Source organism: Otolemur garnettii, unplaced genomic scaffold (assembly GCF_000181295.1).
Source record: "Otolemur garnettii isolate 467f Iridium unplaced genomic scaffold, OtoGar3 scaffold00024, whole genome shotgun sequence".
In the NCBI taxonomy this organism is placed as follows: domain Eukaryota; kingdom Metazoa; phylum Chordata; class Mammalia; order Primates; family Galagidae; genus Otolemur; species Otolemur garnettii.
Genome location: NW_003852419.1, coordinates 19,106,680 through 19,122,020, shown reverse-complemented (window position 1 = coordinate 19,122,020; position 15,341 = coordinate 19,106,680). Strand labels below are relative to the sequence as shown.

Sequence of the window (15,341 nt, the reverse complement as noted above, 5' to 3'; positions counted from 1 at the left end):
ATTATAGCTCACAGCAACCTCCAACTCCTGGGCTCAAGCGAGTCTCCTGCCTCTGCCTCCCAAGTAGCTGGGACCACAGGCGCCCGCCACAACGCCCGGCTATTTTTTGGTTGCAGCCGTCATTGTTGTTTGGCAGGTCCGGGCTGGGGATTCGAACCTGCCACCTTAGGTGTACGTGGCTGGCGCCTTAGCCGGTTGAGCTATAGGCGCCGAGCCGGGTCCACTTTTATATGGATTTTCTTCTGCCTGTGCTACCTCCCAGACACCAAGACCAACCTTTCTCCTCCAGTTCCTTCAGCAACTCTTAGTACCTGCCAGCATTAGAATTACCATTCAAGTGTTCTGAGGCCTCTCTGCTTAACAATGCCATTTATGAGATCTGTTCTGTTCTTTAGCATCACTGGGACCAAAAAAAATCCGGCATCACAACTTTTGGAATTTGGTCATGGTGGAGGAGAGCCTATATCTAATTTCTAACTCCTCATCCAGTGTTAAACTGTGTTAAATTAATAGATACAAGGTTAACATTAGGTTTTATGATAAGTGTAGCATACATATTTCTTCTAATTTTTTTTTTTGTGACAGAGTCTCACTTTGTTGCCCTTTGTAGAGTATGGTGGTAGCACAGCTCACAGTAACCTCAAACTCCTGGGCTTAAGCAATTCTCTTGCCTCAGCCTCCCAAGTAGATGGGACTATAGGCACCCACCACAATGCCTGGCTATTTTTTCTAGAGGCAAGGGCTCACTCCTGCTCAGGCTGGTCTCGAACCTGTGAGGTCAGGCAATCCACCCACCTCGGCCTCCCAGAGTGCTAGGATTATAGGTGTGAGCCATAGCACCCAGCCTAAATTTTAATTAATTAATTAAATAAAGACTGTATCTCATTATGTTGCCCACGCTAGTCTTGAACTATTGGTCTTAACTGATCCTTCCACTTCAGTTTCCCAAAATGCTGGGATTACATGTGTGAATCACCATGCCTGGCCAGTATATATGTTTAAATTATACTTTTCTAGCTATCAGAAAAGGAAATTAGACTTCTGAGTTATTCTACATTTAAAAAAATTTCTAATGGATTACAAATTTAATGTTAATGCCAAAAACAAACCAAAAAAACTCAAATAGGAGACTTTTTTTTTTCCTTTTTTATTTAAGTGGATTTAGGGAGTACAAGTGTTGTTTTGTTGTTGTTGTTACATGGATGAGACTACAGGCCCATGTTGCATAGTAGAAATGTTTAGGCTTTTAATTCATTTGTGACCTGAATGGTGTACATTGTACCCATAGGTAATTTTTTTTTTTGAGACAGAGTCCCACTATGTCTATGTCACCCATGGTAGAGTGCCATGGCATCACAGCTCACAGCCACCTCAAATTCTTGGGCTTAAGTGATTCTCTTGCCTCAGCCTCCTAAGTAGCTGGGATTATAGGCGCCCACCACAACGCCTGGCTATTTTTTTGTTGCAGTTGTCATTACTGTTTAGCAGGCCAGGGCCAGGTTTGAACCCACCAGCCCCGGTGTATGCGGCCGGTGCCCTAGCCTCTAAGCTATGGGTGCTGAGCCCCAATAGGTAATTTTTTATCTTGTACCTCCCTCCTGCTTCTGAGTCTCTAATGTCCATAAGTCACTCTGTATGATTATGCATACCTGCTAGTTCCTCCCACTTATACATGAGTATTTGGGGTTTTGCTCCTGGGTTTGCTCACTTAGAATGACAAGCTCCAGTTCCATCCAAGTTGCTACCAAAGACATTATTTCATTCTTTTTGTTGGCCAAGTAGTATATACCATGAGGGGTGTGTGTGTATTATGTTTTCTTTATCTACTCCTTGGTTGGTGGGTACTTAGGTTGGTTCTATATCTTTGCATTTGTGAATCATGCTGCAATAAACACTTGGGTGCAGTTGTGTTTTTAACATAATCACTTCTTTTCCTTTGAGTAGATAACCAGTAGTGGGATTGCGGAATCAAATGGTAGATCTATTTTCAGTTCTTTATCCATACTGTCTTCCATAGAGGTTATACTAATTTACATGCTTATGAATAGTGTATAAGCATTACCTTTTCACCATATTCATGCCAACATCTGCTATTTTTTTATTTTTATAATAATGGCCACTGTGATGGAGTAAGGTTGTATCTCACTGTAGTCTAATTTGCGTTTCCCTAATTATTAGTCATGTTGAGTATTTTTTCATATGTTGACCATTTGTATATCTTCTTAGAATATAAAATGTTTCTCTAAGCTGGTGGTTCTCTACCTTCCTAATGCTGCAAGCCTTTAATACAGTTCCTGTGGGTCGTGATGCACAGGTTGAGAACCGCTGCTCTAAGCTGATAAGGATACTCATAAACAATCCAAGAGAAAAACAGGCACAGATGTACATAGGCAAATTAACAAGAAATCAAGATAGCTAAAAGACATATGGCAATAGACTCAGTCTTACTCATGGACAAGGAAATGCAAAGTAAAACAACAATGGGATGTAATTCATTAAAAATCTAGACTGAAGGCTCAGCACTCATAGCACAGTGGTTAAGGCACCAGCCATGTACACCGAGGGTGACAGGTTCAAACCTGGCCCAGGCCAGCTAAACAACGATGACAACTGCAACAAAAAATAGCTGGGTGTTGTGGTGGGTACCTGTAGCCCGAGCTACTTAGGAGGCTGAGGCAAGAGAATCAATTAAGCCCAAGAGTTTGAGGTTGCTATGAGCTGTGATGCCACAGCACTTTATCAAGGACGATATAGTGAGACTCTGTCTCAAAAAAAAAAAATCTAGATTGAAAAAGATTAAAGAATTATAACAGGCTTGGCGCCCAGAGAACAGTGGTTACACAGCACCAGCCACATACACCAAGAATGGAGGGTTCGAACCCAGCTTGGGCTTGCTAAACAACAATGACAAATGCAACCAAAAAATAGGCAGGCGTTGTGGCAGGCAGGCGCCTATAGTCCCAGCTACTTGGGAGGCTGAGGCAAGACAATCACCTAAGCCCAAGAGCTAGAGGTTGTTATGAGCTATGACGCCACGGCACTTTACCAAGGGCGACAAAGTAAGACTCTGTCTCTAAAAAAGAAAAGAAAAAAAATTAAAAATATGTATATACACTTTCCAAGAGAAATCCTACTTCCGGAGATTCTCTTACAGAAACAGGAGCACCAGCACTTAAGGATATGGATATACACACACCTCTGGGGGGCTGTCAAGAAAGTATCTAGGCATGTAATATAAAAATAGAGACATATGTCTTTTGGCCGGAAACACCATCTTCTAGGAATTCACCAAAATAACAAAAACAAAGGGTAAGAGGAGAGGCACCCGATACATGTTCTCTAGGCCTTTTAGAAAATATGGAGTTAGTCCTTTGGCCACATATATGCGAATCTACAAGAAAGGTGATATTGTAGACATCAAGGGGGTGGGTACTGTTCAAAAAGGCATGCCACACAGATGTTACCATGGCAAAACTGGAAGAGTCTATAATGTTACCCAGCATGCTGCTGGCATTGTTGTAAACAAACAAGTTAAGGGCAAGATTCTTGCCAAGAGGATGAATGTTAGTATTGAGTATATTAAGCAGTCTAAGAGCTGAGATAGCTTCCTGAAATGTGTGAAGGAAAATGTTCAGAAAAAGAAGGAAGCCAAAGAGAAAGGTACCTGGGTTCAACTGAGGCGCCCGCTACTCCACCCAGAGAAGCCCACTTGTGAGAACCAATGGAAAGGAGACTGAGCTCCTGCAACCCATTCCCTATGAATTCATGGCATAATAAGCATATAACGTAGCACAGAGAAGAACCAATGGAATCATGTTATGAGGTACTGGAACCTATTTATTCCCCATGAATTCATGGCATAATACTTGTATAGCATAGTACACAGGATAACCAATAGATCCCATGTAACAGTGATATAAGGTGTTGGAACCTATTCCCCATGAATTCAAGTCATGCAACACTTTGTCACATTCAATGGCAAGGTCCCTCCTTGAGCTACTGGAACCTTTTCCCTATAATTCACAGCATAATAGATATTAAAAATAATAGCCTAGGCTCAGCACCTGTAGCTCAGTGGCTAGGGCGCTGGCCACATACATGGGGCTAGTGGGTTCAAAACGGGCCCCAGGCCTGTCAAACAACAATGACAGGCAAACAACAACAACAACAAAAAAAAAATAGCTGGGTGTTGTGGCAGGTGCTTGTAGTCCCAGCTACTTGGGAGACTGAGGCAAAAGAATCACTTCAGCCCAAGAGTTTGAGGTTGCTGTGAGCTGTGATGCCACAGCACTCTACCGAGGGCTACACAGTGAGACTCTGTCTATAAATAAATAAATAAAAGAATAGCATACAGCTAATGTAAAACTGTTTCTCATCATTCACTAAAAGTGTGATTTTTTTCCCCCCAAAGAAGTATTAAAGCAAATTTTAATAGTGTCCTAAAAGAAAATAGAGACATACATGCCTGCATACTTTCTGGACACTCCAAATATATACATATTTAAGGATTTTTTTTCCTGACTTGTTTGTAGTACAAAAATATCAATAAGAACAACAAAGCAGAAACACCTTAAATGTCATTAAATAGAGGAGAATAGTTGACTAGGATGTAGAATAAGTATTATGCAGTTGTTACAAAAAGAGTAAGTTATATCTGCATCTACTGAGTTAGAGAGCTGTCCATGATCTATTCAGTGGTAAAGCAACCTTCTTCAGAATATGTAAAACATAATACAATTTTGATAAAAACATCTAACCATTCCCCAGCCTTCCATAAGGGTAATTATGTTTGTATTTGCAAGAAAAATTATGCGAAAGACTACTACTATTGGTAGAACTGGATATCTTACTGAAGTTTTGCATATTTTTCTATTTTTCACTAGCTTTTCTTCTCTGACAACAACATGACCCAAATGTGTATCTCAGGCACCAATTAACAAACACCAAGTGTACAGGTTATCTACTCTCTCACAGCATACTTATTTTTAGCCAACTCCACTGGGTACTAGGAACAGTGTGCTGAATAAGGCAGGCATAGTACTAGCCTTCATCTTCACCCTGACATTTTTTATGAGCATTCTTTGGAAGCAAATTCTTTTTATGATTTATACCACAGGTAGGTACCAGAGAAAATCACACCAAATGCCAGCCATTTCTATAGAAGGAAATCTGAAGCACACAACCACGTACATTTCCCAGGAAGTAGAAGTCACTGGAGTGTTTACTTTAGACCTTTGAGAAGGCTTATACTCAGAGATAATACTTTTCAATGCTTCATACTCTACCACGCCATATTTACTTAATTCACTCCATTTTTTTTCTACTGATGTCTGATAAAGGCATTAGCAGAGAGAACTTTGCCTTTGCCTTGGAAAGATCTCCCTTTTTCTTTGATTTAATTATTTTTTTCTGTATTTGAAGTGGATTTGAGACATAAAAAAATTTATATCTCAAAATTTACTTATAAATCAGTTTTTTAAAAATACTGATTAGTGTATAGCAAAGATCTCTTTTTAAGTAATGTCTCCAGGAATGCAGTCCACTCTGAGGGAACAGTGGTTTGTTTCTGAGCACCTACCATGTCCACTCACTATGCTACTCCCTAAAAACACAAAAGTACTAAGACTAGGTCCCTATGCTGGAATTTGCAACTCTCTGAAGGATACAGAAATATAAATAGATGCTGTCCATAAAGTGAAGTACAATAGAAGTATGTGTGGGAGGCTATGAGAGTTGCCTGTGACATGAGTAACGATGTCAACTTCTGGCCGACTCCAGAAAATCCTCACTCGAGAGATAAAAATACCTTTAACTGGGGTGTTTTTATTTTCCATCAGTCACGTCTCAAAAATAGGAAGGGGGGATTGATTAGGTTAACCCTAAAATTGTCTATTTAAAACTCACTGTTTAGTCCTTTTATAATATTAACTCTAACAAGTATACTTAAAATAAATTTGTATTTTTATTATAAATTGGAACAATGAGTAATCTTTTTCCTTATCTTAAACCAAATTAAATACAGAGGGGGCCAAAAAGAGGTATATGTATTTTAAGAAAGAAAAAACTGTACTAAATTTGTAATACTCAAGTAATATTACACCAAGAAGACAAAATCGTTTGGAAATTATCTCTTTCTTAAAGCAAAATAAAAAACTAATGTTCATTCCCTCTTTCAAACTTCTTGTCACAAGCCTTCCAGCCAAGAAATACAACCAATGAGGGTTTGTCCTTCAGGTCCCAGAAGATGTGTTATTACTTTTTTCATTCAACTTGTTCTCCTGACCACCCCCATTCACTCCTTCCTCTTCAATTGGCCTCCACCTAAGTTTCTATCTCTAATATTCACACTATCTGAGTTCTAATTATCTTCTCAAGTCAAATAAAGCACCTGGCTATAATCAATGAGAAACTCTTCTCCTATCATATCATTTCCTATCAGGTTGTTAACTCATTTTGGCTGTTTCACTAAAAACCTTCAAATCTCCTGTACCTGCTTCTGTCCTTGTTCTACAGAGTCCCAAAACACATAGAGTTACTGTCATGTTAAAACTTGATGTAAAGGCCGGATGAGGTGGCTCAGGCCTGGAATCCTAGCACTCTGGGAGGCTGAGGCAGGTGGATAGCTTGAGCTTAGAGGTTTGAGACCAGCCTGAGCAAAAATTAAGACCCTGTCTCTACTAAAAATAGAAAAACTGAGGCAAGAGGATTGCTTGAGCCCAAGAGTTGGAGGTTGCTGTGAGCTATGATGCCACAGCACTCTACCCAGGGCTTGAGACTCTGTCTCAAAAACAAACAAACAAAGAACAACAAAAAAAAACCCCAAAACTTAATGTCAGCATCAGAAAAAGTTTTACTATTCTGAGCCAGAATATAAAATGTCTGCACTTTGTTATGCTAAGCCAAGTTTTCCTAAATCCCAAATATTATGAATCTGGACAAACCTATTTAATAAAGTTGAACTTATTGACTGACAGTGGTATTCCCATTCTCTAAAAAAGGTCTTCAGTATCTTATCACCTAGCTTAAGAATTAATACAATTGTCTTAGAAGCCCCTGCATCTCTCTTCCCAAGTGTATTCTCCCATCTTACTTTTGGAGGTAACCACTATCCTTGTAGTAACTTCCAGCATTCACTTTTAATTCTAGCACAAGTTTTTAAATTTTTTTTTATTGTAGAGACAGGGTCTCAGTCACCCAGGCTTGGGGGCAGTGGTATGATCATAACTCACTGCAGCCTCGAATACCTGGGCTCAAGCAATCTTCCTGCCTTAGCCTCTTGAGTAGCTGGGACTATAGGTGCATGCCACCACACCTGGCTAGTTTGTTTTCTTGTATTTCTAGAGATAGGGTCTCACTATTTTCCACAAGGTGGTCTCAAGCTCTCGGGCTCAAGAAATCCTCCGGCCTCAGTCTCCAGAGTTGCTGGGGATTACAGGTGCCACCATGCTCACTCCAGCAGTTTTTAGTTCTGACGGAAGTCTTATTTACTAATTATTTTCTTTTATGGACCATGCTTTTTGATGCTATATCTAACAATTCTTTTCCTAGCCCAAAGTTGCAAAAATTTTCTCCTAAGTTTTCTTTCTTTGTAGAGCAAATGACCCTGTTAAGAGAATAAAAGGACAAGTCAGACATTTGGGAGAGGTTTTAGAATTTTATGATTCACTTTGAGTCAATTTTTGTATGTGATTCAAAGTATAGCTTGAGGGTTTTTTTCCCTACCCACACAGATGTTTAATTGCCTTAGTTTAATTTCTTCAAAAAATTATTCTTTCTCCATTGAATCATCTTTGCTGAAAATCAACTGACCACAAAATTGATTAGACCCACAGAATTAATCTATGGGTCTAATTCTGGACTCTATATTCTATTATATTCACCTGTGTTTAACATTTTTCAATTAACTAGGACTACAAACTGAATGGCTTTGATTTGGTAGCTACATTATGGTATGTTTCTTCATAAACTGGAATGTGATAGGGTAATCAGTATCCTATAAATAGAAAATGGGACTAAAGATTAATACAAATCAATTTGAGTAAAAGTCCTAGCATCAGTGACCTTGCCAGGGATCAGAGCACAGTATCTTGAATTATGACAACCTTGGCATAGTATTTTAAGCTGAAGGAAAGTGAGTAAAGCTTAGAGCAATAAGGTCTCTCTGACCTTTCTTGAAGACTCTGAAGTGACAGGTATCCTGGCCCTATACCCAGAGGGAAGGAATGTTACATAGAGAAGCCAAGAAGAATCTTTTTTTTTTTTTGAGGCAGAGTTTCACTTTGTCACCCTCATTAGAGTGCTATGGTGTCATAGCTCACAGCAACCTCAAACTCCTGGGCTCAAGCAATTCTCTTGCCTCAGCCTCTGGAGTAGCTGGGACTGCAGGCACCCACCACAACGCCTGGCTATTTTTTAGAGATGAGGTCTTGCTCTGGCTTAGGCTGGTCTTGAAACTGTGAGCTCAGGTAATCCATCTGCCTCGGCCTCCCAAGTGCTGGGATTATAGATGTAAGCCACTTCACCTGGCATCCAAGAAGAATCTTAACCAACAGGCCTTGCTAAGTTCCTCCAGTTAAATACCATGGATTATACCCCTCTTTTGTCCAATCATATACTTCTACACAACTGTCCATTCTTTATCAAATCTAAGTGTTAAAAAATAAGGTTTTCCCTGAGTCTTTGAATCTTCATTTCTGAAGGCTTCCATGTCATGTGAATCTTATGGTATTAAATAAATATATGTGCTTTTCTCTTATTAATATGTCTTGTTAAAGAATGTCAGTCATGAGCCAGGCAACGAGTGAGAAAAAAATATTACATTTTCTCCCCTCCAACCTGAAGTCACATAACTCCACAGGTTTTGGGGAAAATGATATCTAATAACAAATGTATTGAAGGTCAGTCCAGGCATGCTAGCTTATTCCTCTCTCTGTGCTTTGGGAAGCAGAGACAGGAGGATTGCTTGAGCCCAGGAATTCTAGAACAGCCTAGGCAACATAGCAAGACCCTGTCTCCACCAAAAACCCCTCCCTAAATTAGCTAGGCATGGCAGTGCACACCTACAGTCCTAACTAGTCAATAGGGTGAGGCAGGAGAATACTTGAGTGCAGGAATTTGAGGTTACAAGTGAGCTATTGACATACCACTGCACTCCAGACTGGGTGACAGAGTGAGAGCAATGCCTTGTCTATAGAAAAAAAAAGAAAAGAATGTAGAAGGTCAGGTGAGAAAAAAGGAAAATGTCTTGAATAAACTATACCAAAGATTCCATCCTTTTTTCTATAACTGATATTGTGACATGAACCTAGGACTTTAACAATAACAAATTGCTGACCCGTGACTGATGTGGTGGGTCATGCCTGTAATCCTAGCACTCTGGGAGGCCAAGGCAGGTGGATTGCCTGAGCTCACAAGTTCAAGACCAGCCTGAGCTAGAGTGAGACCCCTGCCTCTAAAAATAGCCAGGCATTGTGTAATCCCAACTACTCTGAAGGCTGAGGCCAGAGAATCACTTGAGCCCAGGAGTCTGAGGTTGCTGTGAGCTATTACACCATAGCACTCTACCAGGGATGACAAAGTTAAGACTTTGTCTCAAAAAAAAAAAAAATTGCGTACCAAATCTAGGTAGATGTGATCTTGATTTGCAGCCCTGATCAGTCATTACAGAAGTGAAGCAGCTGTAGTCAAAATCTGCCCTCATTGTTCTCTGGAAGTTTAGGCATTTTCATAATCATATTCATGCATGATATTTGCCCTCTTTTCCTCCTTCAGTCTGTAACATAGGTGTTTAAATACTAAACAGAGATCATATTGTTTGTTTGTTTGTTTGTTTTTGAGACAGTATCTCACTTTGTCACCCTCGGTAGCGTGCTGGGCATCACAGCTCACAGCAACCTCAAACTCTTGGGCTCAAGTGATCCTCTTGCCTCACCCTCTGGAGCAGCTGAGACTACAGGCGCCTGCCATGACACCTGGCTATTTTTAGAGATGGAGTCTTGCTCTTGCTTAGGCTGGTCTCTCACTCCTGAGCTCAAGCAATCCACTTGCTTCAGCCTCCCAGAATAAAGATCTTAAGAGCCAGAGCAAAGTAGTGGGAAAAAAGTGGGGTTACTGAGTTTCTATAGGTTATCTCAAGAAATTAAAGTGAGATTAGAAATGATAATCCAAGAATCCAGTTGGTCCTCTCCCTAATTTTATCTTTCAAAAGAAATGAGGACAAGTACCTTTAGTCAATTCAAATTAAACTGAGTGATGCCTGTCATCAGTCAAATTGAGTGGGAAATTCAGATGCACTTCTAGGGTGGTAATTGGAAACACCCAATTACTGCAGGTAGATCTGTCACATACGCCTTCCGTTGTGACTAGCTACTTCCCATTTCTATTTTTTTCTTCTCTCTTCTTTCATAGCTTTTTTTTTTTCTTTAAGTCTTTCTAAGATTCAGTTTCATAGCTTTCAAATTCTAATTTAAAAATTAAATTGCAGGCTCGGTGCCTGTGGCTCAAGCGGCTAAGGCGCCAGCCACATACACCTAAGGTGGTGGGTTCGAATCCCCAGCCTGGGCCCGCCAAACAACAATGATGGCTGCAACCAAAAAAATGGCCAGGCGTTGTGGCGGGCACCTGTGGTCCCAGCTACTTGGGAGGCGGAGGCAGGAGACTTGCTTGAGCCCAGGAGTTGGAGGTTGCTGTGAGCTGTGATGCCATGGCACTCTACCCAGGGGGACAGCTTGAGGCTCTGTCTCAAAAAAAAAAAAAAAAAAAATTACCATCCAGGTACCTGTAATCCCAGGACTTTGGGAGGCTTCTAGAACTTTACAAAATGGTATTATCAGACACAGAATGAAGAATAATGTTATTATTTTAAATGATGAGACAAATTTGAAAAAAGCCAAGCAGAATTTCTAGAAATAAAAATATAATCACCAGGGTCTTAGGAGCTGGGGCTTTAAAAAATATATATATATACACACACACACACATATACATAAAATCATCAAATTAAAGGTTCTAATCACAATGAAAAATGCTAAAAATGCCAACAGTAATGTTAGAGTTTACACAGAAGAGATTATTAGATTAATTTGTAGATTGAAAATTCTAACAAACATGCAAGTCAAATCTTTTACTCAAAAGTAAATAGCATAATAAATATAGCAACATTGCCTAAAGGAATATAGTCCTGTGCTCTAGAACTTGATAATTTGACTATACTCTAAGAAAAGCTTGGCTGGGTGCAGTGGCTCACGCCTGTAATCCTAGCATTCCGGGAGGCCAAGGCAGGATCCCTTGAGCCCAGGAATTAGCCACTGCTAATTACATATAATTAGCCACTGCTAAATACACATAATTAGCCACTGTTTTGTGGCAGACGCCTGAAGTCCCTGTAAATTTTGCAAGCAAAAGCACTGACTGCTTTTCTTCCAAACTATCTTTTTAAGAATGTTAGTAGAGTGAACAGCCTTGGAAGACACAGAAAACATCACCCCTCAGAGTAGAGGTCAGGTCTGCTTACCTTTTTATTTTAAGAGATGGGATTTCTCTGTTACCCAGGGTGGAGTGCAGTGGCACAATCATAGCTCACTTGCAGCCTTGAACTGGGCACACGAGATCCTCCCCCTTCAACCTTCCAAGTAGATGGGACAACAGGTGCATACCACCACACTGGCTAATTCTTTCCATTTTCATAGAGATGGAGTCTTGTTATATTGCAAAGGCTGGTCTTGAACTCTTGAGCTCAAGAAATCCTCCTATCTCAACCTTCCAAAATGCTGGGATTACAGGTGTAAGCCACAGTGTCCAGCCTTAAGTCAGCATCTGAAACATCCTTCTGAGTCTACAGAATATGAGTTATAAGAATAGAAAAAATAAGTCCGGGTGTGGTAGTTCATGCCTCTAATCCTAGCACTCTGGGAGGCCGAGGAGGGTGGACTGCTTGAGCTCGCAAGTTAGAGACCAGCCTGAGCAAGAGTGAGACCTCATCTCTAAAAATACCTGAGTTTTGTGGTGGGCGCCTATAAGTCTCAGCTCTTTGGGAAGTTGAGACAAGAGGGTCGCTTGAGCCCAAGAGTCTGAAGTTGCTGTGAGGTATGATACCACAGCACTCTACCAAGGGTGACAAAGTAAGACTTTGTCTCAAAGAAAAAAATAAATCAGCAGTGTGAAAAGCACCATGTAAATGAAATTTGGTTTTGAAACATTTTAGTACCTAGAGATATTTTTTCCTCATAAAACACTTGGCACAAGACACACAAAAACCCAAAGAGATCTATATGAGTGCATGCTTGCTAATGTAAAAACAACTCAATGTGCAGATCTCAATTAGAGTAAGTTTATTATCCAGGGACTGTCCAGATGTGATGTGTTTAACAGTTTCGTATTACTCAACAACAGCTGGTTAAACAGGTGTGCCTTTATGGCTTGTTAGTCTGTCTTGTAAACTGAGTACTTGGCGGGCAATGTACTAGGTGATGATGACACAATAGTACAAGTAGCAGATGTTTTATTAGCAGCACATCACAAGAGCAATATTTGAAGGTCAGAACAAATCTTGTAAATTTGCAGGCTCCAAAGAACCAGAAAAAAAAACAATCTAAAACCAAACTGCAATACTTTTGTCTGTTAACCTTTCAAGAGAATTGAGTAATTTAGGTCTTACAAACTGAGGTAATTATATAGAGATAAATGTTCCTGATATTAAGAGTGTCCAGTGCTCGCTTCAGCGGCACATATACTAAAATTGGAAAGATACAGAGATTAGCATGGCCCCTGCGCAAGGATGACACGCAAATTCATTTAGCGTTCCATATTTTTCTATAACCAAATAGCCTAAGAATATGGGGAGGGGGGAGGGAGAAGGGAAGGAGGTATGGGTGGAGGGAGGGGGTTTGGAGGGATCATTTCTGAGGTCTTTCTTACAGGGGTACAAGTGAATCTTTCTAAGAGTAGAATGTGAACGTTTTAAAACAATAACTGAGAAAATGACATGAAGGCTGTGTTGACTGGTTTGATGGAAGTATTTCAGATTGCACGTGAAAACCCCACACTGTACCCCAGAAGTGCATGAATATACATAGTTACCATTCAATTAAAAAAAAAAGTGTCCATGTGTGCGTATATACAACATTTTGGAAAAATGAGGCTGTAAGCACCTGGCACACTTCTACTTTCCTCCTTTGAGAAGTAGTCTCTATTTCCCACTATGGACTGCTTTTTATTTTTCAGTGAGCTTAGTTTTTTTTCCCTATACTCATAACTCAAATTCTACAGTTTGAAAGGACGTTTCAAATACTAATATAAGTTGCATCTATCATTAAAAAATACTTCTCATAACATTTGAACATCTATGATGGCTCATGCCTGTAATCCTAGCACTCTGGGAGGCTAAGGCGGGTGGATTGCCTGAGCTCATAGGTTCAAGATCAGCCTGAGCCAGTCTCTAAAAGACTGACTTAGTCTCTAAAACTAGCTGGACGTTGTGGCGGGTGCCTGTAGCCCCACCTACTTGGGAGGCTGAGGCAAGAGAATCGCTTAAGCCCAAGAGTTTGAGGTTGCTATGAGCTGTGACACCAGGGTACTCTACTAAGGGTGACAAAGTGAGACTTCTCCTCTCAAAAAAAAAAAATTTTTTTTAACATCTAGGCAAAAATATATGGACATACTGATAAAAATTAAAATATAAATAGAGACATTTGTTCTAAAGTAGTTTTTATTTGCAGTTTTTGGCTGGGGCTGAGTTTGAACCCACCACCTCTGGCATATTGGGCCGGTACCCTTCTCCTCTTAGCCACAGGCACCACCCTAAAGCTTTTTGTTTGAGACAGGGTGTCCTGCTATCTTGCCCAGGTTGGTCTCAAACTTTTGGCCTTCAGCAATTCTGCCTTGGCCTCCCAAAGTACTGGGATTGCAGGTATGCTCCACCACATTTGGCCTCTGAAGTTTTTTTTTTTTTTTTTTTTTTGACAGAGTCTTAAACTGTCACCCTGGGTAGAGTATTTTGACGTCACAGCTCACAGCAACCTCAAACTCTTGGGCTTAAGTGATTCTGTGACATCACAGCTCAGAGCAACCTCAAACTCTTGGGCTTAAGCGATTCTGTGATGTCACAGCTCACAACAACCTCAAACTCTTGGGCTTAAGCGATTCTCTTGCTACAGCCTCCCAAGAAGCTGGGACTGCAAGCACCTGCCACAACGCCTTGCTATTTTTTGTTGCAGTTGCCACTGTTGTTTTGGTGGGCCAGGGCTGGATTTGAACCTGCCAGCTCCAGCGTATGTGGCTGGTACCCTAGCTGCTTGAGCTACAGGTGCCAAGCCGGCCTCTAAAGTTTTTAAAGGAAATAAAAAGTTAAATTAACCTTGGAATCACAGGAAAATATTTAGTTAATAGAAGAACTGGGAATACAGTTTAACTCTCTTGAAACTCATACTCAGGTCTTCTTCCATACTATGTTGTCATCTTATTTCCAATTTTTTTTTATTTTAAATTTTTGAAAGTATTTTTGAGATAGGGTCTTGTTCTGTCACCTACGTTGGAGTACAGTGATGGCATCATAGCTCACTATAGCCTCAAACACCTGGGCTGAAGCAATCCTTCTGCCTCAATCAGCCTTCCAAGTAACTGGAACTATAGTTGCATACCACTTCAACTGGCTATTTTTTTTTTTTTTTTTTAGAGATAGGATCTCACAATGTTGCCCAGGCCTCAAGTGATCCTCCCATCTTGGCCTCCCAAAGTGCTAAGTGCTAGGATTACAGGAGTGAGCCACTGTGCCTGGCCTTATATCCAACTTTTAGTAATGGATATGAAATATATATAATAAACATATATAATATCTATGTCCCTGGTATCTAGAATAGCCAAGAAGAGAAACTCTAAGGCATTGCTTTACATTTTCTTTCTTTATTCCCTTCTCCTAAAACAGGGGTCCTCAAACTTTTTAAATAGGGGGCCAGTTCACTGTCCCTCAGACCGTCGGAGGGCCAGACTGCAGACCCTGGGACAAGTCAGCTGCTAAGCAGGACAGGCAGCGGCAGCAAAAACACCTGGAGGGCCAGATAAAGGTCCTAGGCAGGCCACATGTGGCCTGCGGGCCGTAGTTTGAGGATGCCTGTGACCTAAAACATTTTTAGGTGGTTTTATTTATTTATTTATTTATTTATTTATTTTTGAGACAGAGCCTCAAGCTGTGCCCCTGGGTAGAGTGCTATGGCTTCACTGCTCACAGCAACCTCCAACTCCTGGGCTCAAGGGAGTCTCCTGCCTCCGCCTCCCAAGTAGCTGGGACCACAGGTGCCCACCACAACGCCCAGCTATTTTTTGGTTGCAGCCATTATTGTTGTTTG

General features: G+C 40.6%; 1 protein-coding gene and 1 non-coding gene across 2 annotated transcripts in view; one reads left to right on the top strand and one right to left on the bottom strand.

The window, feature by feature from the left end:
- The window catches only part of COMMD1 (copper metabolism domain containing 1), a gene marked incomplete at its 5' end in the record, with an annotated part of 139,881 nt that overhangs the window by 34,538 nt on the left and 90,002 nt on the right, over window positions 1–15,341 (bottom strand). The window lies entirely within an intron of this gene.
- On the top strand, window positions 12,707–12,810 carry LOC111724605. Its single transcript, XR_002772875.1, has one exon. It is a non-coding gene; the product is annotated as a U6 spliceosomal RNA (small nuclear RNA).